The sequence below is a fragment of the Salmo trutta genome, chromosome 21 (genome assembly GCF_901001165.1).
Source record: "Salmo trutta chromosome 21, fSalTru1.1, whole genome shotgun sequence".
Classification (NCBI taxonomy): domain Eukaryota; kingdom Metazoa; phylum Chordata; class Actinopteri; order Salmoniformes; family Salmonidae; genus Salmo; species Salmo trutta.
Genome location: NC_042977.1, coordinates 37,583,609 through 37,597,716, shown reverse-complemented (window position 1 = coordinate 37,597,716; position 14,108 = coordinate 37,583,609). Strand labels below are relative to the sequence as shown.

General features: G+C 42.8%; 1 pseudogene; it reads right to left on the bottom strand.

Moving 5' to 3' along the window:
• Window positions 1-4,429: 4,429 nt before the first annotated feature.
• LOC115157363 (C-C motif chemokine 2-like) lies at window positions 4,430-5,517 on the bottom strand (annotated as a pseudogene).
• Window positions 5,518-14,108: the final 8,591 nt, after the last annotated feature.

The following is a 14,108-nucleotide window of genomic DNA, read 5'->3' as shown; positions in this document are numbered from 1 at the left end:
CAACTACCTAATACACACAAATCTATAGGAATGAATGAAAATATGTACATATAAATGTACGGATGCGATGGCCAAGCTGCATAGGCAAGGTGCAGTAGATGGTATAAAATACAGTATATACATATGATTTAAGTAAAGTAAGATATGTAAACATTATTGAAGTGGCATTATTTAAAGTGGCATTGTTTAAAGTGACTAGTGATCCATTTATTAAAGTGTCCAGTGATTGGGTCTCAGTGAAGGCAGAAGCCTCTCAATGTTAGTGACGGCTATTTAACAGACTGATGGCCTTGAGGTAGAAGCTGTTTTTCAATCTCTCAGTCCCAGCTTTGATGCACCTGTACTGACCTCTCCTTCTGGATGATAGCGATGTGAACAGGCAGTGGCTCGGGTGGTTGTTGTCCTTGATGATCTTTTTGGCCTTCCTGTGACAACGGGTGTTGTAGGTGTCATGGAGGGCAGGTAGTTTGCCCCCGGTGATGCGGTGTGCAGACCGCACCACCCTCTGGAGAGCCTTGGGGTTGAGGGCGGTGCAGTTGCCGTACCAGGCTGTGATACAGCTCGACAGGATGTTCTCGATTGTGCATCTGTAAAAGTTTGTCAGGGTTGTGGTTTAACAAGGTGCTGTTGCGCCTTCTTCACTATACTGTCTGTGTGGGTGGACCATTTCAGTTTGTCTGTGATGTGTACGCCCAGGAACTTAAAACTTTCCACCTTCTCCACTACTGTCCCGTCGATGTGGATAGGGGGGTGGGTGCTCCCTCTGCTGTTTCCTGAAGTCCACGATCATCTCCTTTGTTTTGTTGACGTTGAGTGAGAGGTTGTTTTCCGGACACCACACTCCTAGTGCCCTCACCACCTGTCTTCACCACAGTAGTTGATACATTTAGTGGGAGCATCTGATTCTGACACTGTGGTGGAGAAAAGAACACTAGTAGGAGTCCTAACCTATCCCCTTCTGACTGACAGACCACAGAGAACTTCTACATCGCTTCCTACTGAACTACTAGCACGCACTGACACCCTCACTCACACAAACAGGATACTGTATGTGTGACACGAATTCCAAGGTTAACACACTGATAAAAAGCTCTTGGAGTTCCTGGATTCCAATAAGAATTACACATCACTTTGTAAGCCATTATAATGTGACTTGCAGGCCTGATGTGGCCTGTAAACCAGTCGTTTCAGACCACTGAGTTAGGTTGTAAGTAGGCCCTCAAAGAAAGGCCTTATGATGTATGTAATGTATAGTTTATTTGCCACATGTACAGGATGCAACAGGTATAAAACAGTACAGATGAATTCTTACATAAAGAAAATATGCAAACAAGGTAGAATAAATTCTAAAGTTGAATTGTATGTTCACTAAACAAAAAAATTCTAAGTTGAGTGAACATACAATTCAACTTGAGAATGTGTGTTGGTTCAGCTATATGCTCAAATGTTGAGCAAACTCTTAATCCTATTGCAGCTGGTTGCCTTACAAGTGTACGTTGTATCAACTTGAATGCTATTTTGTTGCGCAAACTCACAATCCTACTGCAGCTGGTTGCCTTATAATTGTTCGTTGAATCACAACATACTGTATTATTTTGTACAGTGCACTGTTCACAGAGATTTAATCTGAGGTTATTCTTTGACTGACACCTTTTCCTTGTACTGGAGATGAGACAGGCCTGGCACCCCAGTCACAGATGATGACGACAAAGCAGAACTAAAGATACAGGTACAGTAGCAACAAAGACATCCCTTCGGAGAACAGACCAGTCTCAAACAAACTCTTGTGGGCTAATTGTGGTCTAATCACTTAGAAAAAGCAATAAAGGCAGTCCAAATCATTGCTACCAGGGATGTAGTATCAACAAGTGATTGTTTTCTAATATCCCTCCAGAGTGAGTGGCTTTATGTAAATGTCTTTCATTAATAATAAGAGTCAAAATGAAAGTACAGTTTACTTTAAGTGCCTTTCAAGACACCCAAGGAGGGTACTCTGCATACAAGTGGCATTATACAATACAATAATATGGTCATATTAGCAGATGCTTTTATCCAAAGAAACTCATAGTTAACACATACACTACGTTAACGTACAGTTCATTCGGAAAGTATTCAGAACCCTCGACTTTTTTCACATTTTGTTACATTACAGCCTTATTCTAAAATGTATTAAAACATATATATCCTCCTCAATCTACACACAATACATTTTTTGCAAATGTTTTAAAAATAAAAAACTGAAATAGCTTCTTTACATATGTATTCAGACCCTTTGCTATGAGACCCAGAATTGAGCTCAGGTGTATCCTGTTTCCATTGATCATCTTTGTGATGTTTCTACAACTTCATTGGAGTCCACCTGTGGTAAATTCAGTTGACTGGAAATAATTTGGAAAAGCACACAGCTGTCGATATAAGGTCCAACAGTTGTCAGAGCAAAAACCAAGCCATGATGTCGAAGGAATTGTCTGTAGAGCTCCGAGACAGGATTGTGTCGAGGCACAGATCTGGAGAAGGGTACCAAAACATGTCAACAGCATTGAAGGTCATCAAGAACACAGTGGCCTCAATTATTCTTAAATGGAAGAAGTTTGTAACCACCAATACTCTTCCTAGAGCTGGTCGCCTGGCCAAACTGACAAATCCGGGGAAAAGGGCCTTGGTCAGGGAGGTGACCAAGAGTACAATGGTCACTCTGACAGAGCTCCAAAGTTCCTCTGTGGTGATGGGAGAACATTCCAGAAGGACAACCATCTCTGCAGCACTCCACCAATCAGGCCTTTATGGTAGAATGGCCAGACAGAGAGACCTGAAAATAGCTGTGCAGCGACGCTCCCAATCCAACCTGACAGTGCTTGAGAGGATCTGCAGAGAAGAACGGGAGAAACTCCCTAAATACAGGTGTGCCAAGATTGTAGTGTCATACCCAAGAAGACTCAAGGCTGTAACCGCTGCCAAAGGTGTTTCAACAAAATACTGAGTAAAGGGTCTGAATACTTTTGTAAATGTATTTATTTTTTATTTTTATTTTATACATTTGCTAACATTTCTAAATAGCTGTTTTTGCTTTGTTATTATGGGGTATTGTGTGTAGATTGATAAGGGGGCAAGAAACATTTTAATCAATTTTAGAAAAAGCCTATAATGTAACAAAATGTGGAAAAAGTAAAGTCGTCTGAATACTTTCCGAATGCACTGTATATTTCACTATGTTGTGTGACTTACACACAACCATACACATAATAGTATTCATAATGCACATAGTGATGTGACTTGTAATGGAGCGGTGGAAACAGTAATGGAGGTGTTAGTTAACGGCTGTTCAGAGGGGAGGGGAAAACCCGCTGTGGCATGTAAGAACATCCACTATACCTCAAACAGTCATATTAACTCCACAATGGCCAATCACCCAAAACCCCCACGGTTAACAGAGATAGACCTATAACTTTCTCTCCTCCCACATGTAGTAACCTATTTACAGATACATGTTAGTAAGTACACCACATGCTAACCGATTGCTCCACTGGAGCTCCAACCACGTGTAAGTGTACATGGTGATATGGTGGAAACAACATCCAGACTGTAATTATGTTAGTCCCCCATAGCTTTCCCTCTGTGACCCACTGACCAATTTTAGATTTTTTCTGAACTGATGAGCAAGTACTTGAGAAACTTGCCCTGTTTCAAATTCGGGAAAAAGCTCAGATTCAGGGTAAGGTTAAAGTTCAAGTTATGGGTTAAAAGCATTTGTGTAACATTTGCGTCTATCCTTCTGTCCTTTGTAGCATGGTCAGATGTGATGTCCATTGAACTTATGGGTCTTGTGGGTCATCAGTGAAACAAGCAAAGTGACTAATATAGTCACCTGCAGTAGCCAGCATTGTACAGTGCGCATCCATTGCTAACGTCTGGCAACCATCTGGGTGATGTTTGGCAGCCATTTTGCACAAGAACCATCACCAGATGGACAACAAATCAACCCTTATAAGGAAACATTATACATTATTCAAGCATACTGGCAAATAGTCAGCAAGTTAACACAATCACAATCATTAAATTCACTATGGAAGTGAATTTAATTGATTCATTTATAAATATATTAAGATACTCGGTAACACTTTATTTGGATAGTCCATCCGTAGATGCTCTATATCTAACCCTTATTCTAACCCTAAACTTAACCCTTACCTTAACCCTAGCCCTAACCTTAACCCTTATTCTAACCCTAAACTAAACCCTTACCTTAACCCTAGCCCTAACCTTAACCCTTACCCTGACCTTTATTCTAAACTTAACCATTACCCTAACCGTCACCTTAGCAAGCACTTACTTGTCAAAAGATTGTTTGTTGATAGTATGTCCATCTTAAACATCTACAGATGGACTATCCGGACTATCCAAATAAATTGTGACCAGATATTCATTAAAGTGACGTAAATATTGTACATTGTAAAAAAAAATAAAAAAATTATAACAATGTTATAAACACAGCATTTTGAGAATGTTCAAATATTCAAAGTCAATAGTCTGATTTACTATGAGATAACTGGAACATTCTATGTTCTTCATTGTCTTGTGGTGAGAGTTGTTGGCCATTGAGATGCAATTTTGGGGTTGTTAGCTGAAAATGTTGTTTTGTGAGGGTTGTGTTTTGCTGGTTGTGCAGTGGTGGTCGTAGTAGTAGTAGTTGATGTCATGTGGTGTTTTTTCAGTGTGTGAGGCTTGTTCTTATTGTCCAGGTACTGCATGGTTTTCTTTGCCCAGGGGTTTGAAGGGTCAGAGCAGATTCGTATGCCTTTCACTGTGACAAACCTGGGGGGGTGTAACGAGAATGGTCACAACAGAGACACACAATCAGGACTTTAACACTTTCCTTGAACTTGATGAACCTGTATGTTATGCATTATGAATGCATCAAAGTGTCTTCTATCCCCATAGTGCATTTATATACTGTTCACTGCTTTACTTGATTGAAACATTCACAGCAGCTCAAATAAACACCTATGAACGGTTATGAGCACTTACGTGACTGCCTTGATGTTACACAAGGCTGTGTCTTGTATGTAGTAGCGCTTGATCAGGTCACGACGCACCATAGTGCCTTTAATCTCCATACAGCACAGAGTTACTGCTCCACTGGCTACAAGCAAGAGAAGAGTTTCATCATCATCATCATCATCCTCCATTTACATTGTAGTTAAAAAGCATTATTTTCAAGGATTTTAACATAATCATCACCATTATCATCAATTTGAATCATACATTTACGTCATATGCTAAAACAAAACAGCATCTTATTAAGTGAAATCTGACACGATCTGATACAATGCATGATAAGAGAATGCACACGCACCATGAGAAGAAGAAGTGGACATCAGTAGAGTTGTGCTGAAGAGGAGCAGGAGAGAGAGGAGGCCCGTCATTCTGTCTGAATCGCTCACTCTGAGAGTTTACAGATGTGTGACTTTCCCCAGAACTGCAGCTATTTTTAAGCCCACCAACACCACACACTCATACGCAGAGAGATACATGCCATACACAAATACTTTCCTACACTCAGACAGCATCACAGTCTGGTTTCCTCCCACAGACCCCCATAACTGTCTCCCCCCACTCTCACTCTCTCTCATCACTTGTGACAGGACAGGTTTCCATAGTGGTGGTGAGTGACATTCCTGTAGCAATAGATTTATAGTTATATGACTGTAGCACTTAGAGACTGGTTTAATGCATGTGCAGAAGGAACAACAGAGAGAAGTGCTGTTTTGGTAAGAAATGGCATGACAAAATGCATGACTGTGTCTTAGGTGTTGGTAAGAGGGTTGAATGAAAGCCCCATGTACTGTAGCATTTGAGGCTCAGCACAAGGTAAGGTGAGAACACAATTTTAAGAGGTGTCACACACCCAAATGGAAAATTGGGGTTGAGTGGGACGTTAAACATTTCACACCCCAACCCTGACTAACTGAAAAGATTAAGGGAGATTTAATAGTGTACAGTAGTAGTGTTAGTTTCTACTGCGGCAGATGACAAAAACTGAAACTTCACTCACTGCGTGAGTGTCAGTGACTTACCACAACCGTAAAACAAGATGTCAGGAGTTGCCAATGACCTTTTCTCTTCATATCACCAGTTTGCAGCAGTGAAAATACATGTAATCAACTCATATCCACCCAAATACAGTATGCTACAATTGTAGGATATTAATTTGAGCACTTCTGTTTCAGAGAATTTTTGCTGCACAGCAGGAAATGAAAACTTGTAGTGTATTCAATGTTTAAATTATTAAAAAGCCTTTTAAAAATGTCTAACTTGATTTGCCATAACAAAACATTTAATAATTTTAATCCACATAAATAATTGACATTTCTTTTTGCTGCAGGATTATTTTCCGACTGTAGCAAACTGGCTCAAATGAAGAAATTATATCTGTACTGTTACAATACAAACCGTTTACCAATAGCTAATTTACTATTTCATAATGGTTTATCAAATCGAAGTGTATTTGTCACATGTGCCGAATACAAGAGGTGTAGACCTTACAGTGAAATGCTTACTTACAAGCCCTTAACCAACAATGCAGTTGTAAGAAAATACCCCCCAAAAAGTAAAAGATAAGAATAACAAATGATTACAGAGCAGTAGTAAATAACAATAGTGGGGCTATATACTGGGGGTACCGGTAGAGAGTCAATGTGTGTGGGCACCGGGGGGCAATACAAATAGTCTGGGTAGCCATTTGATTAGCTGTTCAGAAGTCTTATGGCTTGGGGGTAGAAGGTATTTAGGAGCCTCTTGGACCTAGACTTGGTGTTCCGGTACCACTTGCCGTGCGGTAGCAGAGAGAACAGTCTATGGCTGGTGTCTGACAATTTTTAGGGCCTTCCTCTGACACCGCCTGGTATAGAGGTCCTGGATGGCAGGAAGCTTGGCCATGGTGATGTACTGGGCCTTACGCACTACCCTCTGTAGTGCCTTGGGGTTGGAGGCTGAGCTGTTTCCATACCAGGCAGTGATGCAACCAGCCAGGATGCTCTCGATGGTGCAGCTGTAAAATCTTTTGAGGATCTGAGGGGAAATAGGTTTCGTTGTGCCCTCTTCATGACTGTCTTGATGTGGTTGTTGGTGATGTGGACGCCAAGGAAGTTGAAGCTCTCAACCTGCTCCACTACAGCCCCGTCAATGAGAATGGGGGTTTGCTCACTCCTCCTTTAACTGTAGTCCACAATCATCTCCTTTGTCTTGATCACATTGAGGTAGAGGTTGCTGTCCTTGCACCACACAATCAGGTCTCTGACCTCCTCCCTATAGGCTGTCTCATCATTGTTGGTGATAAGGCCTACCATTGTTGTGTCATCAGCAAACTTAATGAGGGTGTTGGAGACGTGCCTGGCCGTGCAGTCATGAGTGAACAGGTAGCAAAGGAGGGGACTGAGCACACACCGCTTAAGAGCCCCCGTGTTGAGGATCAGTTTGGTGGATGTGTTGTTACCTACCACTACCACCGGGGGGCGGCCCGTCAGGAAGTCCAGGATCCAGATGCAGACGGAGTGGTGTAGTCCCAGGGTCCTTAGCTTAGTGATGAGCTTTGAGGGCACTATGGTGAAGAACGCTGAGCTGTAGTCAATGAATAGCATTCTCACATAGGTGTTATTTTTGTCCAGGTGTGTAAGGGCAGTGTGGAGTGCAATAGAGATTGAATCATCTGTGGATATGTTGGTGTGGTATGCAAATTGGAGAGGGTCTAGGGTTTCTGGGATAATGGTGTTGATGTGAGCCATGACCAGCCTTTCAAAGCATTTCATGGCTTCAGACATGAGTTCTGGGGGTCGGTAGTCATGTAGGCAGGTTACCTTAGTGTTCTTGGGCACAGGGACTATGGCAGTCTGCTTGAAACGTGTTGGTATTACGAGGTTGAAAATGTCAGTGAAGACACTTGCCAGTTGGTCAGCGCATGCTCGGAGTACACGTCCTGGCAATTCATCTGGCCCTGAGGCCTTGTGAATGTTGACCTGTTTAAAAGGTCTTACTCACATCGGCTGCGGAGAGTGTGATCACACAGTCGTCTCGAACAGCTCATGCTCTCATGCATGTTTCAGTGTTACTTGCCTCGAAGTGAGCATAGAAGTTATTTAGCTCGTCTGGTAGGCTCGTTTCACGTGGGCAGCTTTCGGCTGTGCTTCCCTTTGTAGTCTGTAATAGTTTGCAGGCCCTGCCACTTGCGACCAGCATCGGAGCCGGTTTAGTACAATTCGATCTTAGTCCTGTATTGATGCTTTGCCTGTTTGATGGTTCGTCAGAGGGCATAGCGGGATTTAATATAAGCTTCCTGGATAGAGGCCCGCTCCTTGAAAGCGGCAGCTCTACCCTTTAGCTCAGTGCGAATGTTGCCTGTAATGAGTAATCTATAAGCAGACCTTAATGTTATGTTAGCAATATGTTCAGTTTGATTACATTCCAGGCTGTTCTGCAAGGGCTTTGGGTTGTGCCGTGGCAGAGATCTTTGTGGGCTATACTCGGTCTTGTCTTAGGACGGTAAGTTGGTGGTTGGAGACATCCCTCTAGTGGTGTGGGGGCTGTGCTTTGGCAAAGTGGGTGGGGTTATATCCTGCCTGTTTGGCCCTGTCCGGGGGTATCATCGGATGGGGCCACAGTGTCTTCTGATCCCTCCTGTCTCAGCCTCCAGTATTTATGCTGCAGTAGTTTATGTGTCGGGGGGCTAGGGTCAGTCTGTTACATCTGGAGTATTTCTCTTGTCTTATCCGGTGTCCTGTGTGAATTTAAATATGTTCTCTCTAATTCCCTCTTTCTCTCTTTCTTTCTTTCTTTCTTTCTCTCGGAGGACCTGAGCCCTAGGACCATGCCTCAGGACTACCTGGCATGATGACTCCTTGCTGTCCCCAGTCCACCTGGCCATGCTGCTGCTCCAGTTTCAACTGTTCTGCCTGCGGCTATGGAACCCTGACCTGTTCACCGGACGTGCTTGTTGCACCCTCGACAACTACTATGATTATTATTATTTGACCATGCTGGTCATTTATGAACATTTTAACATCATGACCATGTTCTGTTATAATATCCACCCGGCACAGCCAGAAGAGGACTGGCCACCCCTCATAGCCTGGTTCCTCTCTAGGTTTCTTCCTACGTTTTTGGCCTTTCTAGGGAGCTTTTCCTAGGGAGTTTTTCCTAGCCATCGTGCTTCTTTCACATGCATTGCTTGCTGTTTGGGGTTTTAGGCTGGGTTTCTGTACAGCACTTTGAGATATCAGCTGATGTACGAAGGGCTATATAAATACATTTGATTTGATTTGATTTGATAAGAAAACTCCCCCACAGATTCTGTCTGGCCATACAGATACTATGATGATAGGTCAACTGATGACGTCATGCACCACACTTTTAGAAAAAAAAGGTGCTATCTAGAACCTGAAATGCTTCTTCGGCTGTCCCCATAGGAGAAACCTTTGAAGAACCCTTTTAAGTTCCATGTAGAATGCTTTTGGTTCATGGTAGAACCATTTTGGGTGCTATGTAGAACCCTTTCCACTGAGGGTTATACATGGAACCCAAAAGGGTCATACCTGGAACCAAAAAGGTTTCTCCTATGGGGACAGCCGAAGAACCTTTTTGGAACCCTTTTTTCTAAGAGTGCAAGGTGGCCAGGAAATAACTTTGAAAGTAAACTGACATTGATAACTCTGGTCATAATATCTGAAAATTAAGATTATTACTGACCTGATGAATCATTGGTTATTATTAGAGATGTGTTTTGTGTTGCTGTGGGTTCTGGGGTAGGTTTTTATCTGACAAGTGATCTAGCTACTCATCTTGTCAGCCACAGGTTATGTAGACCTCTCTGCGTGCACACACACAAACACATAAAAGATGGTGCTGCAGTGATACATTCTGTGTGAGTTTTTAAACTGATCCTAACGTCTTTTGTACATAATGTCTCCTCCATCATTTCATATGACCAAAAATAGTTTCTGGACATCAGAACAGTGATCAATAACCTTGATTTGGATGACAATTTCTACTTCAACGAGTCGACAGCTCTGTACATTCTGCTAACTCCGTACCATGCCCTAATCCATGGGATTTGAAAGAGGAATCAACAGCAGAAGCGAGACGGATGAGCCGGCAACCTGACAAAACTACACTGGTGAGCAAATAAACCACCTTTACCTTCCGTTCTATTGGCGAATCTCTAGACAATAAACTGGACGAGCTCCCTTTGAGACTATCCTATCAAAGGGACCAGAAGAACTATAATATTCTATGTTTCTGGCTGAATAAGGACATGGACAATATAAAATGTACTGTTTTTCCCATGCATAGTCAAGATCGGTCGGCAGCCTTGGGTAAGAAGGGGTAGGCGTTTGTCTCTTTATTAACAACAGCTGATGTGCGATCTCTAATGTTAAGGAAGTCTCACGTTTTTTCTCATCTAAGTTAGAATACCTCATGATAAGATGCAGACCATACTATTTAGGAAAGGGTTTTCATCTATACTTTTCATAGCTGTCTATTTACCACCACAAACTGATGCTGGCACTAAGACTGCAATCAGTGAGCTATATAGGGCCAAAAGCAAACGCAGAAAATGCACATCCATTCTTGTGGCCAGTGATTTTAATGCGGTGAAACTGAAATCTGTTTTACCTCATTTTTACTAGCATGTCACCTGTGCAACTAGATGCAACAAAACTCTAGATCAGCTTTACTCCAAACACAGAAAAATACATGGCTCTCCCTCACGCTCCCTTTGGCAAATCTGACCATACCTCGATCCTCTTGATTCCTGCTGACAAGCAAAAACTCAAACAGGATGTACCAGTGACATGCTCAATACAGAAGTGGTCAGATGAAACGGATGCTAAGCTATGGTACGGTTTCGCTAGCACATTCAATAACACTGAGGGGTTTACCACATCAGTCACGTGCTTCATCACGTACGTCTTAATAAGTGCATCAATAACATCGTACTCACAGTGACCATACGCACATATCACAACCAGAAGCCATGGTTTACAGGGAACATCCACACTCAGCTAAAGGCTAGAGCTGCCGCTTTCAAGGAGTGGGAAACTAATCCGGACGCTTATAAGGAATCCAGCTACAACCTCTGACGAGCAATCAACAAGGCAAAATGTCAATACAGGACTAAGATTGAATCCTACTAAAGCTCTAAAGCTCATTGGATGTGGCAGGGCTTACAAGCTATCACGGATTACAAAGGGACACCCAGCTGCGAGCTGCCCAGTGATGCCAGCCCAACAGACAAGCTAAATGCCTTCTATGTATTTAGCAAGCAAAACTGAACCATGCCTGAGAGCACCAGCTATTCCGGACGACTGTGTGATCTCGCTCTCCGTAGCCTTTAAAGTAAGACCTTTAATATTCACAAGGCTGCGGGACGAGACAGATTACTCAGAGCATGCCATGACTAGCTGGCAAGTGTCTTCACTGACATTTTCAAACTCTCCCTGACCCATTCTGTAATACCTACATGTTTCATGCAAACCACCATAATCACGAACCGGCTCAAAGTTCGTAACAAAAAAGGAGACAATGTGGAGAAAAATACATTTATTAACTGAAGTAAACTAAATACATCAAATCAAATGTATTTGTCACATACACATGGTTAGCAGGTGTTAATGCAAGTGTAGCGAAATGCTTGTGCTTCTAGTTCCAACCATGCAGTAATATCTAACAAGTAATATAACCTAACAATTTCACAACAACTACCTTATACACACAAGTGTAAATGAATGAATACGAATATGTACATACAAATATATAAATGAGTGATGGCCGAACGGCATAGGCAAGATGCAGTAGATGGTATAGAGTACAGTATATACATATGAGATGAGCAATGCAGTGTATGAAAACATTATATGAAGTGACATTGTTTAATGTGGCTAGTGATACATTACATCAAGATGTAGTAGATGGTATAGCGTACAGTATATACATGTGAGATGAGCAATGTAGGGTATGAGAACATTATATAAAGTGGCATTGTTTAAAGTGGCTAGTGATACATTTAATTACAACAGATGGCAAGATGCAGTAGATGGTATAGCGTACAGTATATACATAAGAGAAGAGTAATGTAGGGTAAGTAAACATTATATAATATAAAGTGGCTAGTGATAAATTGATTACATACATTTTTCCATTATTAAAGTGGCTGGAGTTGAGTCAGTATGTTGGCAGCAGCCACTCAATGTTAGTGATGGCTGTTTAACAGTCTGATGGCCTTGAGATAGAAGCTGTTTTTCAGTCTCTCTACATTTAACAATGGTGTGTGTAGTCAGTAATCAATAGTGTAAATGAGTGTTTGCGTGCATAAATGTGATAATGAGGGGTGTTGAAAGGTGCCAAAGAAAACAAACGGCCACAAAAATGCCACAACCAAAATTTATAAGTGTGTCTGCATGGAGAGAGTCTCCTCAATAGATGTGGAAGAAGTGTATTTCTCCTGGGACACACCCGAGCCCAGGTGTGTCCATTTCGCTGACAACCCTCCCAGCTCCTCCCACCGACATCCTATTTAGGAAAACAAGAGCAAAGAGAAAGAATGTGGCAGACAGAGTGGGAGGGTTGTCACACTGTGCCAAAGTACGCCACGGTAACCTGTCTAAATGACTATTGTACTTTAGCACTCCCATCTGTAGCCATGAAATGCTTTGAAAGGCTGGGCATGGCTCACATCAACACCATCCATCCGACACCTTGGACCCACTCCAATTTGCATGCCACCGTAACAGATCCACAAATGACGCAAACTCTATAGCACTCAACACTGTCCTCTCAAACCTGGACAAGAGGATCACTTAGGTGAGAATGCTGCTAATTTACTACAGCTCAGCATTCAACACCCTAGTGCCTTCCAAGCTCATCATTAAGCTCAGGACCCTGGGACTGAAGACCTCCCTCTGCAACTTGGTCCTGGACTTCCTGATGGGACGCCCCCAGGGGGTGAGAGCAGGCAACAACTCATCTGCGACACTGACGCTAAACACAGGGGCCCCTCAGGTTGTGTGCTTAGTCCCCTCCAGTACTCCCTGTTCACCCATGACTGCGTGGCTGCGTATAACTCCAACACCATCGTTAAGTTTGCCTTCAAACGGTGGTAGGCCTGATCACAGACAATGATGAGAGCCGACAGGAAGGAGGTCAGAGTCCTGGCAATATGATGCCAAGATAACAACCTCTATCTCAATGTCAGCAAGAAAAGGGAGCTTATTCTGGACTACAGGAAACGGAGGGACGAGCATGCCCCCATTCACATCAAAGGGGCTGTAGTGGAGTGGGAAGAGAGCTTCAAGTTCCTTGGCGTCCACGTCACTAAGGAATTAACATGGTCCACACACACCAACACAATCGTGAAGAAGGCACAACAACGCCTCTTCCCCTCAGGAGGCTGAAAAGATTAGGCATGGGCGCTCAGATCCTCAAAAAGTTCTACAGGTGCACATTTTGAGAGCATCTTCACTGGCTGCATCACCGCTTGTTTGGCATGGCAACTGCTTGGCATCCGACTGCAAGGCGCTACAAAGGGTAGTGCGCACGGCCCAGTACATTACTGGGGCCATGGTCCCTGCCATCCAGGACCTTTACACCAGGTGGTGTCAGAAGAAGGCCATACAAATTGTAAAATACTCCAGCCACCCAAGTCGTATAGTGTACTCTCTACTACCGCACGGCAAGCTGTACCGATCCACCAAGTCTGCATCCAACAGAACCCAGAAGAGTTTCTATCCCCAAGCCATACGACTGCTAAATAACTACCCAGACTATCTCTTTCGACTCGTAAAATATGCTGCTGCTACTGTTTATCATCTATCCTTTTGCCTAGTCATTTTACCCCCACCTATATGTACATACACTATACAGTATATACAAAGTATGTGAAAACCCCTTGAAATTAGTGGATTCAGCTATTTCAGCCACACCCGTTGCTGACAGGTGTATAACATTGAGCACACAGCCGTGCAATCTCCATAGACACACATTGGCAGTAGAATGGACTTACTGAAGAGCTCACTGACTTTCAATGTGGTACCGTCATAGAACTCCACCTTTCCAACAAG